We start from the raw sequence: 16,633 nt of genomic DNA, 5'->3' as shown, positions 1-16,633 counted from the left end.
TACTTTGTTCTCACTCCCCGCATTCCCTGCATGTTATTGTTTTAACTCTACTTTGCTTTTGCTTTGATGTGATTGACCTGAATGACCTCATTTTCCAAGACTCCAACCCATCTTTTCTTTATTGAAAAAAAACATTTATCTGTAATGCACAAAATGTGCAACTCTTGCCTGGAATTGGACAACTCTGAGTATATTCCCACACTCACAACATGGTTATTAGGTATGGGTTTGTCCAAAAATGGGGGAGACCAATGCTGGAAGACCAGGTGCCTCACTCCACTCCATTTACTGAGAGAAATGAGACACACGTCTGCATTTCCAGCCAAGGAGTGAACCATAGCAGATTTTTTTTCCCTAGAGTGCTCTGCATAAGTTTTGTTGCCATGATTTCCCACAACAGCAGAAGATAGCAGCTGCAAATGTCATTTAATAGGCTATACAATTAAACTGTTTGGTTGCTTTCATTCGGCTTCTGAAATGCTTCCTCGTGTTCATCTAGCTGAGTAAGATTTTTTCTTTCTTCCCATATTGCTTTTTTACAGTCTCAAAGACGTCAGGGTATCTGTTAACTAAACTGCCAAGCACATGGCTGTTATATTCATTCCATGCTGTATTACTACTAAATAAAACTGTTTATTCCCTTGATATTTCAGGTGCACACTGCATTTATTTATTTATTTATTTGAATTTGTTAAACAGGGTAGAACACTGATTCATATGGACATTTTCTTTTTTAAACTCAGACCAAGACCAGTGTCTGGTTAAGTGACTTACGATACCAAATGGAAACTGATGGAATCAAAACCTAGACCATAGGAAGTAGCTTGTTAACATATTATACCCATAATTCTGCATGCTGACTACCACACAAAAAATGGATAGATGCTGCCCTTTTTCCATACTGCAGAAAAATATATTAATACATCCCCAACTCCATCTGAGCAGTAACCCTAATTCAAAACCACAATGACTTCAAGACTCGTTGTTTTTCAGCTGCTGTTTACCAATCCAAACATGAGGCTGTGTAACCTGACCATGTGTATATGTGCACATGTTTTATTGATGGGTTTTCTATTTAGTTGTATTTTCAGAATGAAGTTGTGGTCACTGCCTAGTGCCAACTACATTGTGCTCCTGTCTAGACGCTGGCCCGGATATGCTGTCTGCCATTGTCCAAGTGCTGGGCAATGAAGTAGGTCGGAATGCAGCCACAGATGTAGTAAATGTGGTCAGAGAGAAGCCTCTTTGGCTTTTGCTTTATGCATTTAAAACCACAGTGCTATTCTGGGTGCTTTGTTGTCTGGTTAGAACAGTTACTGAAGACAACACTGTGGAGCCTGTTTCACTCTGGAAATACTTCTAACAAAACCATTCATTAAATAACAAAATGAATTATGCAGAACCGTAATATATGTTTGAGGCCCTTAGCCATCAAAGCAAAAACTTTTTAAAGCATAATATTTGAAGGCAGTTTGTTAGAAATCAGATCGTTTCTGCAGTTATTTTCACCAGGTTTCCTAGTTACAGATCAGCAAAATGAAGATGCTACTCTCCTTATCAAGAGTCCAACATCTACTCCAGTTGATATTGCCATTGTTATAGCATTTCATTTACAACTATGCTTAATGAAAACTGCCATCTTCAAGGTTATGCATTATGGCATATCTCATCCTGTAATATGATAATCTAAAAAGTCTCTTGTCATTTTCTAAAACTGCAGAAAGTATTGCGATGTGGGCATGCTCAGCAGGTAGCACATTTGCCTTTGATGCCAGGGTTATCAGAAAGATGTGTGTTCTATCCTCACACCAGATGTTTGGATTCATATTCCATCATTGACAATGCATACAACGTGTCACTAAAGTTCTTTTGAGGTGCCATCTTTTGTATAAGATGATAAATCTGTAATCAGTCCACTTGAGCTGGTGACAGTCCAGGTAGGAATTAAACGTTCCATGATACTTAAAGAAAGGAGAAAAGGGGGAATTTATATTGATCCGCCCTCAGTCAATATAAACTCCACTATTGTAATTTCAAGCCATAAAACTGCGAGTCCCACAATAAAGAGAAAAAACTGTTTCAAAATCAGTGAATGTTGAAACTCACTGTTCTCCTTTTAATTATTTTTTTATGCAGGGACCTTTTCCCTTCTGCACATCTCATTGTGAAGGCTGTGCCCTATACACTCCCACCAACTCTGAGATTGCTGTAGTTTTGAGAAAGCGAATATTTTGACACGATCTTGGAACACATTTTTGCACATACCATTTCTCTGTGCCCGAACTCATATTTATAAGCCTCAGACATTCAAGCCATTATCAGATGATTGCAAATTAGGTGCTGTCATTGAATCTCACACTGACACAAATGTTCTGCAGGAGTGGCTGACACAGACAAACAACTGGTGTCAGAGCCATGGACTAAAACTAAATGCCAAGAAATACATAATAGTATCCTTTGGGAAGTCATCCATCCCTGGTAACTATCATATTGACAACACACTTCTTAGAGTTGACCCAGCAGTCAGGGACTTAGGGACCCATGTAGATAGTAATCCACCCTTTGAGCATCACGTGTCTACAGTGTTGAGGAAATCATTCTATATTGTGCAACTTATAAACAAAGTTATGGCATCTAAGTCCAAGGAAGTTATTGTTCCACTGTATTCGGCATTCATCAGACCTATCATTGAGTACAATGCCCCCTTTGGTATGTACCTAAGCAGGCATATCCAACAGCTGGAACGTCCACAGAGGTTCCTCACTAAACAAATACAGGGAATATGTAAAATGTGCTGTGCAGACCCCCTCAAGGCCCTAACCCTGTATTCTGTCTCCTATAGGCTTTTGAGGGGAGATCTATCCAGGCATACAGGGCATTGTCAGATCCCACTCTGATGGACCTCCTGCATATCCACAAAACAAACAGCACCAGAATTACCCATCCTAAAGAGTTAAACCTTGCCTGTGATATAAATAGGACCTGCTGGAGAGACAGGTATGCATCCCAGAGACTAGCATGTCTCTGGAACAGGCTCTCCATCCATGTGAAGTAGAGCTCCTCCCTACCCCAATTAAAGTGCAACTTCAACAATTGGATGGGGAACAGGAAATTCTTCGCTTGTTTGGCAGCTATGTTTCTAATGGACAGAGACAACCTGTAAATGGTTCATCTCCTAGGTCCATGCTTACACTTATCAAGGGTATCAGAACTTGTCAGAGATTTGGGATGCATGGCTAGGCTTAAAAAGGCCCTTGTGGCCATTAGCCTAGTAAACATCTATGAACCTATGACTCTATGAACCAAATGCCACCTTGGGTTACATTTGAAAATGAGCTTGAGGTCTAGTGAAAGCTACATTTTGACCAAAGTAAAAATTAATTAATGCATATTACACAGATGAGCTGCAGAAAGGGAATTGAGCAGATCACACAACATTTGGCTCTTCCCACTTAAAGAGCAGAAAAAAAAGTCTGAAAACTTATAAGCTAGTCTGTTTTTTTGTAATATAGATTGACTATTTTTAAATAAATACAAAAAATGACAGTTTTACAGTTTTTTTTCAATAATTTTTCTTTTTCTTTTACAATTATATATGACACAAACATTACAATCTTTACAACATGACCATAGGAATATGTCATACATTAATGTTAATACCATAAGGTGCAGGTCATACAAATCATTTATTTACACTATTTACGGAGATGCCTTCACAATTAGCTCAATTGTTATACAAAACAACACATACATTCTTAATACCCAAACTATGATTAGTTTGTCAAATCCTGTATGAGTTTTTAGATTCCATTAAAGTGTGTTCTTAAGTTGCTATGTGGTTGATTATGCTAATAGTATATTAAAAGTTTGTTCCCAAATTTCTCTGGACTTCATGTTTTGGTTTCTTTTATCCATTACTATTTTGTGAGCTAAAAGATGTGTTATGGCTATTTGTTTAAAACCCTCCCAAGATATATTCAACAGATCTAGCTATTTGAGAGCTATATATAGTTTCATTAGTAGAAAGATTATTGAGTGTACTTGCTTGGTTTTTTTTTTTGGGATGTTAGGTGGAAGAATATGTAATAAGGCAAATTCCCATGTTAATGTTGATGTTTGGTAGCCCATCTTTTGTAACTGTACTTTGAGAGAATTCCATAATTTGTACACACATCTGCAACTCCAAAATATATGCAATAGGTCAGCTGTCTGGTCCTTGCAGTGTGGGCAGAGTGATGACCTCGATGTATTGCATTTGTGGAGGATTGGAGGTGTGAAGTATGCATTATTATTAATCATTAGCTGAGTGTAAGCTAACTTTTTAAGTGGTATGATCTTCAGCGTTAAATTAATTGCTTGGGTTATTTGTTGGTCATCTATGGAAGGTTTTCGTTTTCCACAGTGGTTGGAAAAAAGAAGCTCCTTCTGGAATTTAATCTCACTTATCATTTTATATGAATTAGTAATAGTTTTCCTTGTTGAAAGAATAGTTTTCCAAAGCAAATTGCAAGTTTCTATGTCCATATTGGATATAGTAGTGCTTTGGAGGTAACTGGAGCACAGTTCTTTGGTTTGTCTTATTATGTAAGATGTGGAGAGATTTAAGTTAGTCCTCATTTCTTGTATTGTGCAATTAAGATATGGGAAGATATCTTGGGCTGTTTTGTCTTTTAGATGCGAAAAATATTCTAAGTCTAGCATTTTGTTATTTATTTTTAAGTTTGGGTTTTTGTGGAGGGGTTGTAGTATTGTTATGGCTTGTCCAAGGTTCAAAGATTGAAACAGTTTTTGTGTTATGTTGATAGAGTGTTTTAAGTGATCTAAAATGTTGTAAGTTTGCATTTCTTTTTGATTCAGGAATGGGAGTACTTTAGGATTGATACCTAGTGCTTTAATATATCTATAATAGATTGTCACCCAAGGAGGAGACCAGTTTTTCTTTGTTGGATTGTGTTCAGCTATTTCTAGTATTCTGTTGGTGTTAATGATCGAGTAGTAAGTTTTAAAATCCGGTAGATTCAGCCCTCCTTTGTTCTTGGGCAGTGTTAAGTTTGGATAGGAAATTCAGTTTTTTTTGGGTTCCCATAAAAACTTTGCTAGAAAGGTGTGTATTTGGTTAAAGAATTTATTGTGTATTATTACCTGTGATGTCATGAAAATATACGTTAGTCTAGGTAGGATATTCATTTTTATTATTGATACTTTCGCCATGAATGGTAGTTTTAAGTTGTTCCACCTTTTGCAATCTTGCATTATGTTTTGTCATTTGAGGGTTACATTATATTGGTAGAAATCTTGTTTATTCTGGAAAAAGGTAATTCCCAAATATTTAGTTTCTTCTTTTATTTTTATTGTGTCTAAAAGTGGTATTAATGGGATAAGTTTGGGTGTTTTTAAGGGGAAAATATTGGTTTTATTAAAATTTAGTTTATAGTTAGACATGATCGAGAATTGTTCAATTGCAGTTATTATTTTGTTTATATCTGAATTTGATGTAATGCAGTATATATTCAGATCATCTGCAAAAGCAGTGAGGTATATTTTAAAGTTGTGTATTGATGGGGGGTTATGGTATGTATTTTGTTTAATGTATAAAAATAGTGGTTCTAAGTATAGGTTAAAACGAAAGTGTGATAACGGGCATCCTTGCCTTGTTCCATTTTTTATCAGAATTCTATTTGACCATGTTTTATTACTATATAGGGATGTATAAGGATTACTATAGAGAGTTTGGAAGATCTGTATGAAGTTATTAGGTATGTCAAAGTAAGGTAGTGTTTGGAGTAAGAAATCTAGGTTGACCCTGTCAAATGCCTTGTGAGCATCTACTACCATTGTACAGATGTTGGTATTGTTCCAATTTGCATAGGAAATTAGCACATATAATGTTAGTGTGTTGTCATTAGTCTTTCTATGAGGTGTAAATCTAGATTGTTCTAGAAAAATGATTTTCTTGATCAGGTTTTCATTCTATTTGCAAGTATTGAGGTAAGTATTTTTGTATCCAGGTTTAGAAGGGAGATAGGTCTGTAGCTGTCAGGGTTTTTGGGGTCAGCATGTTCTTTTAATATAAAGGTGGTTTTAGAGGCATTGAAGTGGATGTCATTTATTTTATTGTTTATTATGTAGTTCAATATATAATATAGTAATTTAGCTGTCAAGGGGGTAAATGCTTTGTAGAATTCTGAGGTGAGACCATCAGGTCCCGGAGCCTTGTGTGCTTTTAAGTGTTTGATTGTTGTGATTATCTCATTGACGGATATTGGTTCAGTTCGTTTTTTTTGTTGGTCTAACTCTAGTTTGGGGAATTTCAGTTTTAGGAGAAAAAGAGATCTATCTTCCTTTGATGTTTGTAATGTTTGTTCTCCATATATCTGAGAGTATATTTCTTCAAATATTTTGACAATGTCCTTATTTTTTGTGTAGTTTTTGTCCTCGTGGTTTATTTATGATATATTGGAGACAGTTTTATGTTGGGAGATAATTCTGGCTAGAGCTCTAGATGGGATTTGTGCTTCTTCTGCATAGGTGGCTAGCATCCTAGCTTTATAGAATGATAGGTTTCTGGATTCTAGCATATAAAGGTCTCTGCATTTTTAAATGTCTGTTTCTTAGGGTTATTTAATAGTTCTTTTTCAAGATGCTCTATTTTCCCTTTCAGTGTATGTTCATCTTTCAGTTGTATTTTTTATAATATGCTGCTTTTTTGATAAATGCTCCTCTAATTTGTGCTTTGGCCATGGCCCATTCTATGTTCATTGGTACTTGGGGAGTAGAAAATATTTGCAAGATATGTTTTTAGTATTTCTTCTACTTCTTTTATCACCTCTATTTTGGTGAGCAAATTAGGGTTTAATGACCAGTTATGACCTCTGTTCTCTGTATATATTTTTTTGTCCCAGTAGATGTTCAGCGTGATTTTAGAATGGTCCAAAAAAAAACCTGGTGTGGATAATTGTTGCTGGGTCCATGTTAATGAATGTATCTGAGATTAAAAAGAAATCTATTCTTGACCACATTTTATGGCATTGCGAGTAAAATGTGAATTTCCCGGTTTTGTCATCATTATCTCCATATTTAAATGGGTCATATAGTTTGAAGTCTTGATTGAATTCATTTAAAGCTAAAGAGGCTTGTTTATTATATGATTTAGTCAAATTAAATGTGTCCTTCTCTGGGTTTTGGTATGTGTTCCAGTCACCTCCAATCACTAAATAGTGGTCTTTAAATTGGAATAAGGTTGGGTATAGTGACATAAAGAAGTGTTGTTGGTTACTACAGGGTGCATATATATTAAGCACCATTATAGGTTTTGATAATGTAGGGTTAGTAAATGTTACATAACACCATCTTCCCTCCTTGTCAGCTTTGGTTTTAAGGATTTTCTCCTGAAATTGTTTTTTGTTATTATGGCCAGACCAGTGCTGTTTGTTTTTCCCTGTGAGGCTATGATTTGCCTTATCCATTTCTTCCTGCTAATTTCTGTCCATTGCTCTGTGGTCAAATGTGTTTCTTGTATTAGTATGAGGTTGGCTTTGGTTTTTAATGCAAGGTGTAGGAATAGTTTTCTTTTTTTCGCATTTTGGAGCCCTTTAATATTCCATGACTCTAGTTCCCACATTTATTTATTAAATATATTCATTAGATATGACTTGTATGTTAGTATGGATTTGTGGTCTTCATATGTGTTAGTGTGTAATGGTTGTGTAAAGCATCTGTCTATCCCCGTCCCTTCTCTGTGCCTAACCACTATACACCTGGACCAGGAATAATCGGGGGGGGGTGAAGGTTCAATATGTGGATTACTCTTCCATCTAATCTTTGGTTGTGTTTTCTCTTTACCTGTGGATTTGTCACATAGTAACCCCCCTGTGTGACTATATACAATACGAACTAAGCTGAACAAACTAGTTCCCCAGAAAACACTGCTAATAAAGTCCCTATTCCCTTTCAACAAAACTATTATACATTTACAGTGTTGCAGTTAAAGTGCAGCATATATTGTTTTTTTTGTCCCAGTAGATGTTCAGCGTGATTTTAGAATGGTCCAAAAAAAAACCTGGTGTGGATAATTGTTGCTGGGTCCACGTTAATGAATGTATCTGAGATTAAAAAATAAATAATACAACCAAACATAAAATACTGTTCAATCTCAGCCTTACTACAGGATATGTACCTAAAGAGTGGCGTACAGCAACAGTGGTCCCTCTCCACAAAGGTGGTGCCTCAACGGATCCTGGAAACTATCGCCCCATAAGCCTGACTAGCTTGGTCTGCAAAGCTATGGAAAGGATCATCATGGACCTCATAAATAAAGATATTGGGGACCTACAGACACTGGATCCTACCCAGTTCGGCTTTGTTAAGGGAAGATCCTGCCTCTTAAACCTGGTCGATTTCTTTGAAACAGTCACCAAGGCCATTGACGAGGGGAAGGTGGTCAACACAGCCTACCTAGACCTCGCAAAAGCCTTCAATACAATACCCCACTCGGCTTCTGGCTCAAGGACAGAACCCACATGGTTAGAATTGCTGGAGCCATGTCAGACTCCAAACCAGTTACAAGTGGCATCCCACAAGGCTCAGTCCTGGGACCTCTCTTGTTCGGTATATATTTCTCGGAGGTACAGGCCAACACGAAAGGACTGTGGCTGACCAAGTTCGCAGATGACTGCAAACTGGGTGCCATAATCGACTCTCCAGCTGACACAAGCATCCTCCAAAAGGGCCTCATAGAAACAGACAACTGGTGCCAGAGCCATGGCCTCAAGCTAAACGCCAAAAAGTGTATAGTCATCCCCTTTGGCAAAAACAAAGTGCCCACAAATTACCACATAGGTGGTAATCCATTAAGTACAGAAGAAGTAATTAGGGACCTGGGGACCCAAGTTGATAGCAATCTCTCATTTGACAACCACATGGCCAAAGTGGTTAGAAAAACATTTTATATAGCCCACCTAATCATGAAGGGATTCACATCTAGATCAGGGGAGGTCATCGTGCCTCTTTACTCATCCCTCATCAGGCCCATAATTGAGTACAATGCCCCTTTTGGGATGTACCTTACCAGACACCTGCAGCAACTGGAAAGACCCCAAAAGTACCTCACCAAGAGGATCAAAGGGCTCAAACAGATGCCATATGCTGCCCGGTTAAAGAAACTCCATCTCTACTCAGTGGCATACCGCCTGCTCAGAGGCAATCTGTGCCTGATGTATAAAGCCATGTCCAACCCGGAATTAATGGACATGCTGCACCTCAGAAAATCCAAATCCCATCGAGCTACTGGCCGAGAGACTTGAACCTCAGCACTGAAATAAATAGGACATGCTGGAGGGACAGATTCATAACCCAGAGGCTCCCTTCACTCTGGAATAAAATCCCAGTCCAGGTTAGGCAGAGTCCCTCATTGACTCTCTTCAAGAGGAATCTTGATGAGTGGATGGGAGATTGTAGGTTTACCCCGGGTATCACGTCTGTGTCACTGTTAGACAGAGGCACAGTATACTAACCTCGAAAAAGGGCATAGCTAAATTCATTTAAAATGGGTGGCGAAAGCCAAACACACTCTGGCTAGGCTTATAAATGCCCTAGGGCAGATAGCCTAGTATGAACCTATGAACCTATGTTGTGATTTGTTCTTCCTAATAGTGTATTTTAAGCACTCTATTAAAAATATTTTCTCAATAGTGTATATCAGCTTGTGTAACATCATATTGTTATTTTAATGTCAAAATTGTCAAACTCCTTTGGTACCTGTATAGTCTACCACATATATCTATGTGGGTTGTGAAATAAGATCTTGGCACCTGTAACCTTTCTAATAATGTAACTTTAAACATCATATTCATAAACATTTCCTCAGTAGTTTATATCCAGTTGCATAACATAGTATTAGTGTTTAGTTGTCATATTTACATTTCCCTTCCACTTACTTCTTATCCTTCCCTTTATTTATTCAGATTTTTGTTCATCTATGGTGCCTATATAGTCTTTCACATCTATAGGATTATAATATATATACTTGTCACTTATAAACTTTCTAATGATGTATTTTTAAACAGCATGCTAATAAACAATTTCTCAATAGCTTATGTCAGGTAATGTAACACAGTATTATTAATCAGATGTCAGAGCATGTTAATAAACACTTTCTCAGTAGCTGATGTCAGGTAGTGTAACACAGTATTATTAATCAGATGTCAGAGCATGTTAATAAACACTTTCTCAGTAGCTGATATCAGGTAGTTTAACACAGCATTATTAATCAGATGTCAGAGCATGTTAATAAACACTTTCTTAGTAGCTGATGTCAGTTAGTGTAACACAGTATTATTAATCAGACGTCAAGCTTGTCATATTTACATTTTCCTTTTGTTCTGCTACTTTTCCTCCCCTTTATAAACTCAGTATTTAATCAACATTGGTGCCATTGTAGCCTTCCACACATATTATGTGGGTTATATAATGCGTTGTTGGCACCTAAACTCCGGGGTAGGAAAGAGAGAGGAAAAAAAAAAAAATATATATATATATATATGCATGCATGGGTTACCTTTACTTAATCGACAGACCACTCCATTGGAACTCAATCTATCAACGCCGCAAAACATCGGCAACCTGACGGCCGACGTTACTCACATGGTAAGTAACCATTTGGCCAGGAACCTGAACTTTGCCCCATACCCCCGCGGTAGTGCGTTCTCAGAGTTGGAATATTATGTAAGGGGGGTATGGGGGGGTATAGCCCCCTACATGTGTGTGTGTTTTAATGGTAAGTTTCTACGTGTGAATGGCCATACGGTTACTTACCATGTGAGTAACATCGGCCTTCAGGTTGTCGATGTTTTGAAGCGTCGATGGAGTGAGTTTCGATGGAGTGGTCTGTCGATTTAGTGAGGGTAACCCGCATGCATACATATTTCTCAGTTTAGTCAGGCAAATCCTCATCTGCAGTTTGCATAACAGGTTACATTTCAGTTTTTAAGGATTATTAGATTACCTTTGCAATTTTCTTATTTTAACACTTTTCAGCATTTATGCAAGTCATTAGTCCTTTTCCTGGTATATGTCTGCAGAGTAGACTGGTTTCTAGTAGATTATTACTTATTTATTATTTAAGGCTGAGTTCTTCATTCAGTCATAAAATGATGTGTGTACAGTCTTAGTGAGTGTTTCAGTGTAACAGAACCTTAATTCTTCAAGGTCTTGCTTGCAGTATGTTGGACATATTTGGTGCTTTGTTTACTTCTTTGAGAGATGCAAGTCGATTTCTGCTTTTGTCACCAAAGCCTCTTCAGAAGCTTTTAACAGTCCCTTTAGTATGGTTGGTCTTCATAATGGAGCCCTCGAGATCATAGGGGGAATGATTTTATAAGCCAAAGTCCCAGGAGGTGGTTCCTTCCTAAAATGTGTGCATCGGAAACGGCAGTTGATTTTTGGTTCCTACACAGGCTATACTTCTTTTTCCTGTGTTTCTCGTGGCTTACTTACATAGTTAAGGGCCTAGGCTGCCAAGGGAAGTTCTCTGGGTTGGATTCCCATCTACAATGCTCATGAATCAGCTTGTTTCTTCACTCAAGGGTCGTTTGTCATTTTTTAACTTTTATTTCTTTTCTGAAGGTGGAATCTGCTGTAAAACGGCCAGGAATGTCTCTTTTGCCTCTTTGGGGTTAGTGACCATGTATTTGACTTCTTTAACATAGAAAATTAATAGATTTGGGAATTTCATCTGGACTTTGATTTTTTTCTCTATTAGAAATCTGCATTATGGTGAAAGGAATTGCCTTGCTTGCCTTATCTGTATGGGAAGATCTTGGGCAAAGGAGATTTTGTTATTATTCCAGGTAAGTGTGCCGTTTTCTTGGCTCCCAGGATGATTTTGCTTACATGTTGATAATTCAGTATTTTAATATAAACAGGTCTTAGATTCAGTGTTGATTGCATTACACTCAGAGCTCTATGGCCTCTTTCTATTGTCATTTGATTTATTTCTTCAGATTCATCCAGCGAGGAATTTATTATCTGTCTGATTGTTGGTATTAGGTTATTGTGAGTCACAGATTCAGGTATTCCTCTGATGATAATATTGTTCCTTCGAGATCTTGCTTCGAGGTCTGTTATTTTTTTTTGTAGGCTTTGTATTACTTTGTCATGAGAGTCAGTTCTTTGAATTAAAGACTCTATTTTTATCTCATTTTCAGTTATTTTGGATTCTGATTTTTCCATTCTGGTTATTATTTGGCTAAATGAGTCACCAAAGGTTTGAAATTGGAAGGATAAGTCCTTTATTGCTTGCTGGATAGGTAGTAATGCAGTTTTTATGTCTTCTAAATTTGCTGGCTGATCAGTCTTACTTTTATTTGCAGTTTTAGGGTTGTCTGTTTAATTGTCTTCTGTCTTTTGGCAGTTGTATCATTTTCAGGTGAAGCTAGTACTGAGAATTTAGACTTAGTTGTGCTGGTTTCCATAATATTTTCCTCTTTCAACATCTTTGCTGCTTAAAGTTATTTCCAGTTTTTGTGTTCTGATGTTGGGCCTTAGCACCACATGGCTTAAGCTGTTTTTCAGAAATCGTAGTTAATCCTGTTGTTTCAGAAAGAAATCTGTCACTTTTTCTTCGTCTTTTAGTTGCTGACTGTTATCTGTGGTATATATTCAGTGATATTTTTGTGTTTTTTTACTTAGATTTATCTTCTGGGTTTGTTTAAATCCTGGGTATTTCAGAAAGCTAGGTGCTAGCAGTGCTTACAGAACAGCGGCCATCTTGAACTCCTACAGTTTTACAGTTTAACAGTCACATAGTTTACAAGTTGTCTAGTGATCATTGTTAGAATCACTTGATTGGCAGCCTGCAAACTGTCATGTTTTTAGTGTTCTGCACTCCTTACAAGTTGATGCCTGAGGTATACTTGTTCACCCCACCCTAGGTGTGGAATGATTAGCTAGTTAGTTCACATATTCCATTAACATTTTAAGCAACAGAGCACGAATGATGAATATCACAGCATTAAATTGCCCTTGTATCTGTTGTTTAAAAAACAGTCATTTTCTTCAGGGGTGTTTCAAGACTGAGGGTTTGTGATTTGCGCTTACTGCATGCACTTATGCTATACTAACAGAAGAAGATATTGCAGTTTGGGAGATGCATGTCTTATGTGGTTGCATTACAACTCACAAACTCAATCTTCAACATGACCAACATAGAGAAAAAGGGTGTCTTTTGGCAGAGCACCAAGTTTATGCCAAGACTGATGAAACTATAGTACAGGACTTTCCTGCAAGATGTGACAGTCTATGACTTAGTTATGCAAGTTGTGGCAAATGCTAGAGGTGGGGGAAGGTTGTACTGAAGGAAGCGCCTTAGCTGGGGCAAGTGCCAGACGTGTGGGAAGGTTGCAAAAAAGGAAAAGCCTCTTGCATTGTATTATGAGGCATCAGGCTTTCTTTCACAGAGAAACAAAGGTATATTTGGTTATTTCTGTATCAGCATTTCCATCAGAAAATACTGAGTTTGTTCTGCTAAAGTAACCCTCGGTGAGTTTTCCTGTACATGGCTGGGTTTGTATCATATTAAAGAGTTTCAGAAACTCAAAATTCATATGGTTGAGACCATTATTTTCAAGTTTCTAAAAACTCAAATGTAAAAAAAAAAATCTGCACCCTACACCCCCTGCAAATTATATATACCAACTCCAACATTTCACTACAGTGTGGAAAAGGGTACATTTCCTGTTAAAGCATGTCCATGTAGATCGAACTAAAGTGAAGATAGGGGAGTTTATGTAGATTTATTTATTTTTTTTATGTTCAGGTTTTGGATACTCAAACATATGGGCTCAACCATATAAATTTTGAGTTTCCAAAACTCAATTTTATATGATATAAATCCACATACAGTCATAGTGTCAATATTTCACTGAAACCTGGCACAGGTATGCAGTCAACATTTTATGCAGCTAAATTAAAAAAACCTGCACAGAAGACCTTGGGCGTTTTAAGAGGAACAGGCCAAGCCCAAGATAGGTAGCATGATCAGAATAATATTTTAATAAAAATCTGACATCTACAGATGCTATATATTTAGAAATGAAGTAACACAGACAAGATTTTTAAAATTGTGTTCCAGTTTCCAGAGTAACCCTTGTCCTGAAATGTAGCTCCCCTTACACCAAAAAATGCATATTTTTCAATATCATAACTCTTCATTACTGAAAAAAAAACTGAAATAGCCTTAAACAAAAGTTCAGTTTAGCCAACCAGGCATTATGAAAAAAAAAAAAAATTTAACAAAATATGTATCTTAATAAAATAAAGACAGTGAATATGAGATTTAAATAAAGCCATGGTAAATGTTTACATTTTTCATTCAAATTCTAGCATGTATCTTTGCACAAAATAAAGAAATTATTCAAAATGTATATTCTCAAGCATATGTGGTGTGTGTCTGACTGCAGTCCTTTTCATAAGCATTCCACTGTTCGCGTCTGCCTGGCACAGACAGCTAATTATGTTATAGTAAATAATATAATTCCATTTAATTGCAATAATCCAAACATGGATTCTTTTAAGAAGGCATTAAATTGTTGGATTGACCAACAGACCTTTTCTTGACCCTGCAGTATTTGTTCTAATATGTCATTTGGGCAAATCTAAAACTCTTGAAGGACAAGTGAAACGTATATTAAATGTCTGAGAATTTTTCAGTATTATGAGATGGGTGAGAGATCCTGAGTCTGCACAAAATATATGAATATAAGACATAAACAGATAAACAAGTTACCAAAGCACAAAATGTCAAAAACTAAAAATGTTATTTTATTTTATTTATGCGTGTTTGCTGGAGTAGGGCATTGATCAGAAATGATCAGTTTCAAGCCCATCCTAGGATGCACTGTGAAACAGGAATTGTAATACATGAACACACAAAACAAATTAATTGACAAAACAGTAACATGAAGGACACAGAGATACAATCAAAATGTATATATTTACACAGGCAATAAAAATAAAAGCAGTATAAAAGCTGTATGTTGAAACACATAGTTAACAAAGTGTATAACCAATTGAGTATAGTGACAGCAGATGAAGTGCAGTTTCTTTGGTCACTGAGTCAGTTTATCAAGAAGGAATTTGTTTTTAATAGAATTCCTATTCATCAAGTGGCTAAAGCTCTGCTGGCAGTGTATTTTGGTCTGAGACTGTCAGACATAAGGGCAGGGAATTTGTTCCTGTCCTTGCTTGATCTCAAGTGTTAGTATATGCTAGTAGCAAGGGTGTGGGGGAAGCAGTCGTCGGTGTTTCTTTCTTTGCTTTACTTACGTGTTTTTGATCGCTTCCACTATGAGTGGAAGATGTTAAACCCACTGAGGATCTGAATCCCATTACTGCATTTCCCTGAATAAAACAGACAAAAACACTTTTTAAAATGTTTTACGCAAGGGGACAAGTTCCCCTGCACCCCCCCAATACGTTCCCTATTAGTTAAGCGAACGTTCAATATTGCGAACGCCGCTTTATCAACAGCTAAATGCCTTCTTCTTTCTTCTACTTTCAACTTTTCCCGGTTAGGGGTCGCCACAGCGGATCACCTGTCCGCTCATGATTGGCAGTGGAGTTTTACAGTGTCGAGTTGCCAGCCCAACGCCCAACCTTCCACAGAAGGCACACACACATGCACTCACACCTAGCGCCAGTTTAGAGTGTCCAATCCACCTGCAGCATGTCTTTGGGATGTGGGAGGAAACCGGAGCACCCGGAGGAAACCCACGCAACCACAGGGAGGACATGCAGTCTTCGCACAGAAGGCACCCCAGCTGAGGATTGAACTGGAGAACCTCTTGCTGTGAGGCGACAATGCTAACCACTGCACCACCATCAACAGCTAAATGCCAAATCCCGAAAACATGGAACAGGGATTTTTTTCCTAGGGAAAAAAATAAATCACTGGGCTATTTTCAGGACTTTGCCATTTCCTCCACTGTAGTGCGATCTCAGAGTTGGTATATTTAAGTAGGGGAGTGTGGGAAGTGTGGGTGGCAAAGCCTCCCACTTTATTTTGTTTGGGTTTTTCTTTTTTTTTTTTTTTTTATGGATCAGTGATTTTTTTTCCCTAGGAAAGAAAATCGCTGTTCCATTTGTTCGGGATTTGGCCTTTTTCACATATAGCTGTTGATATAGCGGCGCTCGAAATATTGAATGTTCGCTAATTTAATAGGGAAGCCCCCCCAATATAGGAGGCAAGCCTCCCACACCCTCAACCTTATATGCCAATTCCACACTCGCACCAACTTGAAAAAAGTGAAAATTCCCCTGAAAAGGGACACAGCTCACTGATTAGATTTCCTGTGTAGAAGTTCCTACCCTTTTTGGGTTGAATTTCAGTCAAATGCCATGTGAGAATTCAATCTTTGTCCACCCATAGGTGGTAGTTACCCTTTTTAACCATATGTGCATTCTTTGCGTTTCACTAATTTCAGTTTGTGTTGAAAGGTGATACAATTTTACAAGTATATAATGTTTGAAAGTGACATGCTGAACTTCTTAAAAATTATAGCCATTGCTGTTAAGTATATATACAATACAATGCAATACAAATAAACCATATCAATAATAGCTTCTATAACAATTTGTC

This window comes from Protopterus annectens, chromosome 3.part1 (assembly GCF_019279795.1).
Source record: "Protopterus annectens isolate FY-2018-M chromosome 3.part1, PAN1.0, whole genome shotgun sequence".
NCBI classification, from domain to species: Eukaryota; Metazoa; Chordata; order Ceratodontiformes; family Protopteridae; genus Protopterus; species Protopterus annectens.
The sequence above is the reverse complement of the archived record's forward strand: the minus strand, read 5'-3'. Positions refer to the sequence as shown.